Below are 13,230 nucleotides of genomic sequence, written 5' to 3'. Positions count from 1 at the left end.
TGAAAGCTTTTAGAAGATTCCTTCTCAAAACTGTTTTAGAAGAATGTCGCCCTAGAGTAAGAGCAAATGTATAGTTCCACCGCATTTAAACCTAATCTCTGACATCAGAATTGGGTCATGCTCAGGAAATCCAGAACGAGGTCATTTCTATCTAGTGCCCCAACCTCTTGCTAGAATACTTAGTTCCCCTAGTGCTAACAGAGGTTAGAGCAGCAGACTTTTCTCCCTTCCGTGTTTTTCTCCCATTCCCAGCAGCATTAAAACTTGGTTCCTGTAGCACTGCCTATGCTAAGGGGCTGTAATAGGGATGCTTTTTTTTTTTTTTGGCAGGATAGGGCAGGGGTAAATGGCTTCGGGAAGAGGGCCTAGATCTATAGCCACCCTGCACAGAGGGAGATAGAAGTGCTTTTAAATGGCAAAAGACAATGTCTATTCCTGCCAGCATTGTCAGTCTGCCTCTAGAGGTGATTACATAAACTGTCCCCAAGGAGCTGTTTCCATCTGTAGCAGCAAGAGCTAAGGTCCTTGGAAGAAGAGACGTGGCCATTCTTGACATAGCGGTAAGGCTTAATACGAGTCTAGTAACGTGCTGCCTTGAAAGTAGCCAACTGTGGTGTGACAGAAGACAAACCGAGTGGAGAAACTCTGCGTGTGGGAGTGTCATTAGCAGAGGGTGACGCAGGGAGGAAAAAGAGAGCAGTCATCTCGGTGGTGGGAGTCTCGCTTTGGTTCCGAAGGTGCAGGATTTGCCAGAGCAAGGCTGTACCATCTTTCTGGGTATCACTGAATGCAGGACACTTTTGCGCACAAGTTGACACTTCATCCCACAGCTTGCACTTAAAATAGTACTGAGCCAGATAGCGGAAAGCTGTGCTCTCCTCCAGGGGTTCCGGTATTTCCCCACTGGAATAGATACCTTGGATGTACTTGATGTAACACTGGGCAGCCTGTTCTGACTCAGTCAACCATTCATGAAGCTTTGCCAGTTGCACCAGAGCCATTTTCTCCAAACCTCCCATGGCGTAAGCTCTCCAATAACACTTTCTGGCTTCCACTAGTTGATTGAGTTTTTTGTAACATTCTCCTAAAGCAGCCAGCATAGCGAATCATTGGGCCAAAGCTGGTGGGCCCATCGATAATAATAAAGACAGTAAAAGGGCATCTTCAGGATTTCATAGGTCTGCCCAAGGCCATTCCAAGCTCTGTAGTCCCGCTTGTTGACCTCATGGCATGTCTGTAAGCCTGGATAGCAGCAGATGTGTTCTTCATTTCCATGTACTCGTGTCCCCTTAGCATCCAGGCCCCAAGATACCGAGGATTCCGTTTCAGGGCTCTCTGGAAATATAAGGCCGCTTTATCATACTGAGAATATAAACTATAATAATTGCCAATTACACGGCACGTTTCTACACGATATTTTTCAAGCTCACAGAGGTTATGAGCCAAATAACTCAACTCAGATTTCATGCTTCTGCCATCAAGAAGGTTGGAGAATGTGTCCATATTTTCAATCCTGTGAGGGTCTTGTTTCCTTAGCTCATTAAAAATGGAAAGGGCTTTCTCGATATCTCTGATATTGTCCTAGGCAACTGCAATTTGGGGGACAATATATGAGCTCTTAGAGAAGCCCCCATCAGTGAGATTCTGATACTTTTGCAGAGCCTCATCTGTCAACTGCAACTCTGTGTACATACGAGCCAGAAAAAACTCTTTCATCCAGGAGTCTGGTAAAGACAGGAACTTCAGCCTCTCTTTGTGATCAGGTTACAGAGTTCTAACCAGGCTCCCCAGTGCAAAGGCAAAACATGAGTGGCCTCCACAAACACATCAGTGGCCTCTTTCACCAAGTCCAGTTTTCGAGGCACTGCACCATACAGGTAAGGGCCAAATCCAACAAGTTCCTGAGCTTGGTGTTTTTTGCTGAGATCCACTCTCAGTGCTCTCAGAGCCTCGTTTTTTTACTTGTCCTCTCTCCAGGGGGCCTGGGCTATCAACTGTTTCACCATCCTTCTTTTTTTCTCCAGACAGATCATCTGGAATACCTGTACAGGAAATAGGCTCTCTTGCTATTTCTCATGCAGAAAATGTGCTGCCTGATCATGCTTTTTAGCATCAAAGTAGGCCTTGGCCAGGGTGTGAGCATTCGTGTCCTGGGCCTCCTTCTCCGTAATACATAGTGGTGGCTGCAACTCGGCCAGAGACAACGCAGGAAGAGAGAGGGCCAACTCCACAGATCATTTGCTACTGTGCAAGAGCCCCCACTCCCGGGTAAAGCCCACAATAAGCAGCAGCTGCTTTTTAATTTCATGCAAATCTGAGAAATCACCATTCATGGATGGAACTGGCACGGTGGCCGCTGTGACAGGCACTGGGACTACAGGTACTCAGAGCCATTTTCCCAACACAGGCCACCTAGGAGAGACATTTTTTTGAATCCTGTTATGATTACGAATTTTCCAATTTCTCTTTACATTACCATTTTATCATATAAATATCTAAGCTGTTGCTTTGCATTGCTTTGCCCCCCACGGATTTGTCACCCCACTTCCCCTGGGTGACGGAGATGCAAAGGATTACTCAAAGCCCATCTCTACTGAGCAGTGAGAGGCCCCGAAGTGGTTAATCTCCCTTCCTTGAGAAATTAATGCCGAATTGGGGTTCTCTTCCTGCATTTACTTTCCAGACCAGGAAGTTACAAGAAGAGAACATAGGTGGGGTTATAGTTTAACAGTATAGGCTGGTAACTTTCAGTGAAACAAGCCAGATGACATTGCAGTAGACAATTAAGTGGTCCTGTCAACAACAGCTTGATCTTAGCAAACACTCCTTCCTAACAGCAATTTCTCAGTATCTTTACATAACAATCAGTAACTAGTCTGTCTTTGAGCCAGCAACCTGCTGTGCCACAATCCTTATCTTGCAACAGAGACTTATAGCCTGAGGAAAATTTCCTGTCCTTGCAAGGTCAGTATTTGAAACTGTGAGGTTTTGGAAAACCACGCCTTGTGAAGTACATATGCTTTTTAGTATATTCCACACTAAGCTGTGTTGTTAAGTGATCAAAAGTCATTACTGCTAAATCTTCATTGAATAAAATATCTCTCAAATCAAATTAGTTTTTGGCATCATTTAGTGCTTTCTCTTTCAATTATATTTTTCTGTTTATTATGACAGATATACTTTTGTTTTTCCACAATATACGTGGTATAGTTTTTTTCCATTTCCTAATTGCAATAATTCCGCTTTTATCCATTTTTTTAGATATATTTGCTTTGAAATATCTCTTATAAACAGAGTATACCTGGACTTTGTCTCATTTTTCACCCAATTTTTAACATGCAAATTTAATTTCTTCATATTTATTTTTATTACTGATACGTTTTAACGTATTCCTCTCATTTTATTTTTCTCTATTTCACATGCTATTTTCTCATCACTAATCTGCTGATGAAGCTGACGCACAGAGAGGTTGAGTAACTTGGTCAAAATCACACAGCTAGTTAGTGATAAAGCCAGAGTGTGGATTCAGGCAGCCTGGCTCCATGGCCCATACCCTTAGTTATGACACCACATCGCTAAGAAGCGGCTTCAGGTAGATTTTAAGGTGGAAAGGTGTAACCCCTTCTCCCACTGTTGCAAAGGTCAAGGCCGACACTCCTACAACAGAAGGAAGGTTAACAATAGAAAAGCATGACAAGTTTATTTAATCCAAGTTCTGTGCCACACAGGTGCCTTGAGAAACGAGGATCCGTAGACCCAGGGAAAGCTGTCTATTTTTATGCTTAGGCCTGATGAAGAGTGGACAGCCATGTAGAAATGTCACTGGACAAAGGGTGTTGACTAAGGGGGAGACCCTGTGGGGCCTGTCCATCCAGATTCTTCTTGGCTCTCTGTGCAGGATTCTTTCCTCCTGGGAATGGGGCAAGAGCCCTCTAGTAGGAGGCTTGTCCAGGGAAAAGAGAGAGAGTGACCTTCCTAGGTGTTATGGGTGGCTTTGGGGAGAGGGTTCTAGTTTCTATGACCCGCCCTGTGGAAGAGGGATTCGGGTTCCTCTGACTCTTCAGGGAGGAGGGGTGGGCGACAGGCAGGCAGGAGAAGGTCACAGAGGCCTTACTTCTGAGTCCTCCCAATGTCCTTCAGTGCAAAGTTCTCAGCGTGCCAAGGTGCCACACTTTGGGGTATCGTGTCCTGAACCCCAACAAGACCATGTAGGAACTACACAAGGCTACACAGAATTCAGCGGTAGTTGTTGGGGCTTCTTAAGAGTGCAGTTGGACTAAAAAGCTTCTGCACAGTAAAGGAAACAATCAACAGAGTGAAACAACAACCTACAGAGTGGGAGAACATTTTTGCTAACTATGCATCCGACAAGGGATTAATATCCATAATATACAAGGAACTCAAGCAATTATCCAGTAAAAAAACAAATAACCCAATTTTAAAAATGGGCAAAGGAGCTGAATAGATATTTTTCAAAGGAAGACATACAAATGGCCAACAGCTACATGAATGCTCAACATCACTAGTCATCAGGGAAATGCAAATTAAAACTACATTGAGATACCACCTCACCTCAGTTAGACTGGCTATAATCAAAAAGATGCTGAATAACAAATGCTGGAGAGGGTGTAGAGAGAAGGGAACACTCCTGCACTGTTGGTGGGATTGTAAATTAGTACAAACACTGTGGAGGTTTCTCAAACAACTACAGATACATCTTCCACATGATCCAGCAATCCCACTTCTGGGTACATACCCAGAGGACTGGATCATCACGTTGAAGGGACACCTGCACTCCCATGCCCATCACAGCTCTGTTTACAACAGCCAAGATATGGAGCCAGCCTAAATGTCCATCGATGGATGATTGGGTAAGGAATCTGTGGGATATATACACCATGGAATACTACTCTGCCATAAAAAAGAATGAAATTCTCCCATTATAACAACATGGATGAGCCTGGAGAAACTTAACGTTGAGTGAAAGCACAGAGGGATAAATACCACATGTGCTCACCCATATGTGGGAGTTGAGAGAGAAAGGAAGGAAGGAAAGACCACAGTGGTGCATTGAACTTGCAGAGGGAGAGAACATTTCTGGGGCTACAAAATGGAGTGGGGGGGAAGGGGGGGAGGTTGGGGATAATTGAGTGGGGGACATGGGTACACATGCAATTTCTGGTAATGGCTATGCTGCCAGTATGAATCTGGCCCTCACGTCTTGGGCACGAGGGGTGACCATTAGCTTTGTATCTCATGAATATTCATAATAAGTTTTATTTTAATTAAAAAAACTGAAAAAACGAATGCAGTTTTAGTTGGGAGAACACGGAGCTCTCAGTGTGGACGCAGAGTGGGTTTTCCTGGTGACTGGGTGAAGGAGGCCGGATGTCGTGCAGTGGCTGCCTCGCCTCGGGGGGTGTCCTGTCCTGGAAGAAGCTTCTGTAAGGAAATGCGGTAACTGGAGGAGCCTTGCTGAGGCCTGGAAGCAGCTCACCAGAGCTCTGGGGGAGGCTTTGGAAGGACACCCAGATGGTGGCCGTCCAGCATGCCGAGGAGCTGGAGGTGGGCGCCCCAGGCACTCGGGGGCTGGGGACAACCCACGCAGAGACCTGGAGGTAGAGAGGGGGCTTGAGACCTTCCCACCACCCCATGTGCAGGGTCCTTGTGACAGACTTTAGATGTCAGTGTGATTAAGGACTGCACGGAGAGCTGGTAAAGCATTGTTTTCTGGTTTGTCTGTGGGAATATCTCCCAAGGAGAGAGCACAAGAGTCAGGGGGACAAGGTGGGAAGGTCGCTCTCAGTGGGGGCAGGTGCCATCCTGCCGGCTGGTACCCAAACAACACAAAAACAAAGGGCAAATTGGTTTCTCTCTCCCAGAGCAGGATACACCCTCTTCTCCTGCCCTTGGACATCAGGGCTCCAGGCTCTCCAGCTTCTGGACTCCAGGACTCACACCAGTGGCCCCCTGGGTTCCCAGGCCTTTGGGTCACACCCCCAGCGCCTCTGGTTCTGAGGCTTTTGGACCTGGCCTGAGCCACGCTACAGCATCTCAGGGTCTCCAACCTGCAGACGGCCAGTCGTGGGACATCTCAGCCCCCACAATCACCTGAGCCAGTTGCTCCACTAAGCCCCTCTCATGCGCGTGCCTCTCCCCGTGGGTGCGTGTTCTACTGTCTGTCTCTCTGGAGAACCTCGACCACTGGCTCTTGTCCAGTGAGAAGCACGCACCTGCCAGCTGCTCATCAGAGCCCGGGGGGCCCTGCCTGGCTGAGGGTCCCCCAAACCTGGCAGACGCTGAAGCAGCCTCCTGGGCCCCATCTCAGTGCAGAGCAGCGGGTCTCCGGTCATCCAGGCAGCCAGGCCCTGGCTGGAAATACTGTAACGTGTCACTCAGCGCACCACAGACATGGTGCCACCATCCAGCCCGTCATGAACTGAAGGCTGCAGGCGCTAGACACAGGCGCCGTCGTGGGGAGGGAAGCCTCACGCTGGAAAACCCCAGCTGCTGTTTTTCTTTTATCTTTTTTTCAAATTGCAAAAATAAAGCTTTGATTCCATGTTTTCCCCAGTGGAAGCTCAGCGTTCAAGAGCAAAGGCCTTCAACCCCCACTGCTGTCTGGATGTGCAGCCACGTGGCCTGGGTGGAGTGCCCTGTCCTTCGGGGGCTGCCTCTGCTTTCCTCCCCACCCCCATCTCCCACCTGTCAGCGGCCTCACGGCACCGGTGCAGCATCCCCCGGAGGCTGGCGTCTCACCTGCGGTCCAGGTGTCTTCCCAGCACCCCCGCGAGGCCGGCGAGTCTGTGGACAAGGCCTCTGGTGCAGGGGGAGCAGCAGGCCGGTCCTCTCGGCAGCACCGATGTGAGAACAACGCCACCTGCCCCGTCTCTGGGGCCTCCTGGACTGGTGTCCCCCATCGACGCTCCCTCGAGCAGGAAATCTAAACCTGTCAGAGCCCAGAGGCGGCTTCACCTTCTCCAAGGTCGCTTCCACCCTGAGCAGCAGAGGGTCCCCTTCCCACTGGCGGCCCCTCAGGGCCCTTCCAGGATCAGTCTCTCTTCAAACCACGGCCGGCCGGCACCTTTCACCACCAGGGCTGAGGTGTCACCCCTCCCAGTGTGAAATAAATGACCAGAGGCCATTGTTTTGGGCTAAGTCCCCACACTAGGCCCCAAAAGACCAGACTAATCACCAAAATGGAGGTGCCCCTGCTAAGTTCCAGGTCACCAGATCTAAACGAAGTCAGGCGAAAGAGGTAACAGCCAATCTCCAGTTTAAATCCTCGGTAGGCAAGATAATGACAGTCCCTCTGCTTTCATCCTTACACAGAAGAGACAGCCCGAAGTAACCTGGTGTTAGCCAGTCGGATAAAGTACGAAATTATTTCTGCCTCAACAGCCTTAATTTTGGCGGCCACCTGCTAAGACCGCATGGCTTAATGGAAGACATGGTGAGCAGAATAATGACCCCCACAGGTGCCCAATCCCTGGAACCTGAGGTGATGCCACCTGACGTGGCAAACAGGAATTAAGGTGGCAGGTGGAGTGAAGGTCGCCAACCGGGTGACCTGGAGATGAGCAGGGTACCCTGATGGGCCAGTGTCATCCCCCATTGGGCCAGGAGGACAGTCACTGCATTGGCACTTGGCCCAATGCCAGGTGGGTAAGTTGGGCAGATGGCTTAGCTTGTCTTCAGTGCCTCAGTTTCCCCAGAGGTGAAATGCGGGAAAAGACCTGTGTGTAGTTTGTGAGGATTAGAGATCCCGGGCTGGCAGGGTCCCTGGGGTGGCTCCCCACCACCTCCCGCCTCACGCCTTCCCCCCACTGCCAAACTCAGGCCCGGGTGGCACCTGGGCCGTGGTCGCTAATTCACACATTCTGTCCTGAGACCTGCTCCCTTCCTCCTGCAGCCTCTACGGGAGACCTCATGGACCAGCACGAGTCACCGAGGGGGTGCGGGAAGCCCCCAGCACATACCGAGCTGGGGTCCCAGTGCCAGTTTCGTGCACGAGGCTGTGCCGCGTGGTCAAGAGCCCTCCTAGACGGTCCCAGCACTTCTCCACTCTGGTTCCTGCAGGTTCCACCGTCTGCCCACCTTACTCCCCACATGGCTCCAACGTGGAGAGAAGGTGATCTGCAAACCCCAGGCCCCGCAGCCCCATGTCACAGACTCCATCAGTGGGGTGCTGTGAGGTCAAGGCAGCCCCTGCAGCTCCCTCCTGTCCACCCAGGCACCTGCCAGCTGTCACTTCTCAATGCAAATAAGTGCAAATCAAGTGACTGACTGTCCTTGAGGGTGACCGGGTCCCACTCAGCCCTCAGAATCGGGGTCAGAGCCTGGCCCAGGGGCCACAGCAGCTCTAGCCCTGAGCAGCCTCCGGGGTGTCCCCAAGGACACCCATCTCCTTCACTGGGTGTCACACGCCTTTCCCATGTGACGCCACAGCAGGGAGAAGACAAAATCACCGAGGCTCAGAGTCGGTGGGGACCACACGTCTCATTGACATTTAGGTGCTTAGAGTTTAGAGGGCCAGAAACTTAGATGGGGAAAAATGAATCTTTATCCTCCTGAACCTTCCCCTAATGCTCAGCATTTCCTTCTATTATGAATGTAGCCAACACACAGAGAACTTTGTCACTAATTTATAAATCACAGATATTTTTATCACATTGATTATCGCAGGTTTTTAAGGTACTGTTTATGCTCATGACTGCTCTGAAATCACAGCATTGATGTCACCAGCAGACACCACGTAAGGATGGGAGAAGAGCCTTGCAAGCCCCGCAGGCCCACACCAGACGCAGGACCCCGTGACCACGACGCTGTCCCTGTCCAACTGGCTGCAGCCACATCCTGCCCTGATGACCAGCGAGGTGGGCTGTGGCTGCTCAGTGTGTAGCTGTCCCTTCCCTGTCCTCCTTGACAGCAGACCCTACTCCCATGACATGGGAGGACAACAACAGGTGACCGCTTCCAGGTGCTGAGAGGTCTGCTGGATGGTGGCTCCTCCTTTACCAGGACTCCACTTTTATAGTTTTGATATCTAATACATATTCATGCTATCTAATGAATATTCAACCAGGGGGTGGTTTCCAGTTATGTAACAAGTTTGCTCATGCTCAGTTGATCTCTTTTTAGGACATGTTCATTGGTTCAATTCTATCACATGCACAGAACATATTCAAGAATATCCAGTGCTCTTTGGTGCCTCTAATGGAAGGTCATTCAAATGATAAATTCCACTTTGCTGAGCATGCTCAGCCACTGGAATTATATAACCCCTCTTTACTGAGCATGCTCAGCCACTGAAATTATATAACCCCTCTTTGCTGAGCATGCTCAGCCACTGGAATTGTATAACCGCTCTTTGCTGAGCATGCTCAGACACTGGAATTATATAACCCCTCTTTACTGAGCATGCTCAGCCACTGGAATTATATAACCCCTCTTTACTAAGCATGCTCAGCCACTGGAATTATATAACCCCTCTTTACTGAGCATGCTCAGACACTGGAATTATATAACCCCTCTTTGCTGAGCATGCTCAGACACTGGATTTTCATAAATCTGTCCCCAGTCGTCTCACTCTGCCTGTAATGGTACCACAAATGGGTGCAATGAGCAACAGTGACTCTCCTCTAGGGGAGGGCCTAGAGAAGGGGATTGAGGCCCTGGGGAGTGACTTGAAACTCAGGGCTGTGTCCTGAAACCTGAACATACACATACTGAGCAACTGCTAGCTCAAATGGTTAGACAAACTATAATACAACCACATCATAAAGTACTGCTAAGTGATATGAAGATATGAACTATAAATACCTGCAATAATCTGGTTGATTCTTCAATTACCCTGAGTTAAAAAAAAATACAAAACTGCTGTATGATCCCACTTATATAACATTCTTAAAAAAACAAAATTATAGAAATGGATAACGTGTTAGTGGTTGCCAAGGATTAAAAGGGTGGTGGAGGTGGGAAGGAAGTTGGTGTGGCTGTAAAAGAATGATATAAAAGATCCTTGTGGTCAGGGAAATGTCCTGGATCTTGATTATGTCAATGTTAATCTCCTGGTTATGATACTGTACTGGAGTTTGGGGAGATATTACTGTTGGAGGCAACTGAATGAAAGGCTGATGGAATCGCTCTGTATTTCTTCTTACAATTCCACATGAACCTGCTGTGTTGAAGAGATACCTGCACAGCTCTATTTACAATACCCAAGAGTTGGAATTAACCTAAATGTCCAGGAAAATAAACACACACACACACACACACACACACACACACACACACACACACACACACACACACACACAAAGGAGGTGGACACTTGTTACTGGGGTCAAAAAAAATGGGATACTACCCTGCCAGAAAAAAGAATGAAATCCTGCCATTTGCAGTAACATGGATGAACTTAGAGAAAGTTACGTTACGTGAAATAAGCCAGGCACAGAAAGAGAAATACTGCATGTCCTCACTTATAAGTGGGAGCTAAAAAATAAACAAATAAATGAAAGAAGAAGAAGAAGGAGGAGGAGGAGGAGGAGGAAGGGGGGGAGGGAAGGGAAGGGAAGGGAAGGGAAGGGAGGGGAAGGGAAGGGAGAAAGAGAGAAAGAGAGAAAGAGAGAAAGAGAGAAAGAGAGAAAGAGAGAGAAAGAGAGAGAGAAAGAAAGAAAGAAAGAAAGAAAGAAGAAAGAAAAGAAAAGAAAGAGAGACAGAGAAAGAAAAAATAATCACAATTATATGTTGAACTTTCAAAAGGAGGGAACAAAACTGAAGTTACTAGCGGCAGGAAAAGGGGAGAGGGGGGGTTATGGAAGGAATTGGTAGAGTCATGAAAAACAATGACACGATATAATGTTGAATATACTAATTATTTTGATTTGAGCATCACATATTGCACACAAGTATTGATATTCAACTCTGTTCCCCACAGATATGTACAATCAACTATGTTTTGATAAAAAATAAAATGAGAAAAAGAATGTACAATTACCTTAAAAAGTTAATTTTAAAAAGTTAAAAGATTGGGGCAAAATGAAGGAAACAAGAATGTCAGCTTGTGAGTTATGGCATGAGCCTCGGAACATTGACATCATAATGGCTCGTGATCCTTTCTGCTGCGACATCCTCAGGCTTCATGGATGTGTCTACAGTGCTCTGCCAAGTGCTGCAGACGTGACTGATTTTCAGGGCCAAGAATTAAAGGGAAAAAGATGTTCACATCGATTAAGAAGGACTCCAAGCTTTTTGGTGGTCATTCAAGGTTTCACCGCACAAGGTAGTCTTTTAATATACCCTTTGTGATTGTCAAAGCAGACTGGCAGTCCCAGGCATTGTTCTGTCTTGTTTTTTCTAAAACATACGAACTAATTCTCAACTTCAGCCCTGGTTTCATGCAAAGCGAGTCATTTTCATAAGATTTAGTGCTGCTGAACTCAAGAGAGCAGGCTTAGTGTTCTTAGAGAAGATTCTTTCCGGGCTCCATGAGAAACAATTTTCTGTAGGTCTGTGAAAATGTCTGCCCCATTTGTAAAAATTTGTATGTTGTCTTCAGTCTAGTTGGTTTTAACTATTATGACCACAGAGTCCTGATGGAGCTTGCTTTTAGCTCAACCAAACAATATCTAAGGACTTCTTCTGTTTAGAAACTTTATAATGTTTCCAGTATTATTTGGTGTTCTTTAGCAGTTTTTTTTCTCCAAATTTGAATATTGATTTAGATCACATGGGAGTCAATTTTTCAGAATCCTCAATTACATAAATGTTTATGCTAATATGAAATCAAATTATAATTACTTCTCTACACATCTCCACATTATTTTATTTTATATATGTTGGACCACAAATTGTCTTGTTTTCCATTTTGTTTTGTTTTTTGGTTTTTGGTTTTTTTGTTCGTTTGTTTTTACCAGATTTTAAGTGCTTGGTGAGTAAAAACTATCAGATCCATATGAGTCTTCTTTGCAAACTGCAGTATAGAGGTTAACTACAGTAAATATCAGGTGATTTAATGGAAATATCCTTTTTAAAGGTATAAATTGGCATAAAACATTAGGGACATGTAATTATATTTTTCCTTTAAAAATGCAGCAGAAACTTTTCTCAAAGGACACACCTGTCCGTGATAATCAGAATTAACTAGCAGTAAATATTTATGGAGAACTTTAGAGTTTAAGAATACTTTTGATATCTTACTTCGTTTTAACTTTTATTATAACTCTGTAAATAGATACTATTTTTTCCAGATTAGAAGTTCTATTTTATTACTATCATTGACATTTTGCCAGATTAAAGACATCAGTACTTTAAATTTTGGATGGTCTCTTGACATATATTGTGTTTGCAAGGTATATTATTATTGGATTATTATCTTTAAAAGAATATCTGCATGGACGCTCCAAGCATAGTCCTCTGCAGCCCTGGGGTCCATTCTTTGGGCATTTGGTTCTTCCCTCTGGATTTTGGCACTGTTTTCTGCAGCATCCTTACTTTTTAATGGAAAATAGCACATATTTACAGATGAGTAGTTTTATTAGTCTATTTTGTATCCGTCGGGATTTGGGAGTTCTGACAGGTTTCTTTCATTCTGTGCTCTTTCTGTCCCATTCAGTCCAACCTGGCAGGGTTTCTGCTGACATAAAATTCTCACAAACTTTGTATGTCCCCCAGGGCTGTCACTAGCATTGCCTTCATTAGATAGCAGTTGGTTCACCAGTCTTTCTGAGAAAATTTCTTCTTTTTTTTCCTTCTGCCATGATGGTCAAGGAACAATGCCCTTAAGCATTTTACAGTCCCTCTGGTTAGGTTGAGGAAATCTGAGCATTTCCTTAATATCCTCAAAGAGCCTTTTGTGTGACTGAACAGTATTTTGTTCTTTATGAAGTTTTAGTAACAGGTGGTACAGACACTCAGCTTTTTCTCTATGATGTACTTTCTGAAACACCCTCTTAATTTTATCATCTTTTGAATCTGCATAGGCTGAGAATTTCCCAAATTTCTGTTCTCTTTTGTTTAACAATTCTTCTCTCAATTTATCTTTTTGTCTTCTCACATTTTAATATAAGCAGCAAGGGAAAAAAAAAAAAAAAAACCCAAAATAGGCCACCCCTTTCAACACCGTGCTTGAAAATCTCTTCACCTTAATATCTCAGTTTACCATTTGAAAAGTCTGCTTTCCACATATCTACAGGGCACAAGTCCACTAGCTTTCGGCTCACTTATGAC

The 13,230-nt window shown here is 45.9% G+C and overlaps 1 pseudogene; it reads right to left on the bottom strand.

The window, feature by feature from the left end:
* Positions 1 to 578: 578 nt before the first annotated feature.
* LOC134366522 (cell division cycle protein 23 homolog) lies at positions 579 to 6,353 on the bottom strand (annotated as a pseudogene).
* Positions 6,354 to 13,230: the final 6,877 nt, after the last annotated feature.

Source organism: Cynocephalus volans, chromosome 18, assembly GCF_027409185.1.
Source record: "Cynocephalus volans isolate mCynVol1 chromosome 18, mCynVol1.pri, whole genome shotgun sequence".
Taxonomy (NCBI): domain Eukaryota; kingdom Metazoa; phylum Chordata; class Mammalia; order Dermoptera; family Cynocephalidae; genus Cynocephalus; species Cynocephalus volans.
The sequence above is the reverse complement of the archived record's forward strand: the minus strand, read 5'-3'. Positions and strand labels throughout refer to the sequence as shown.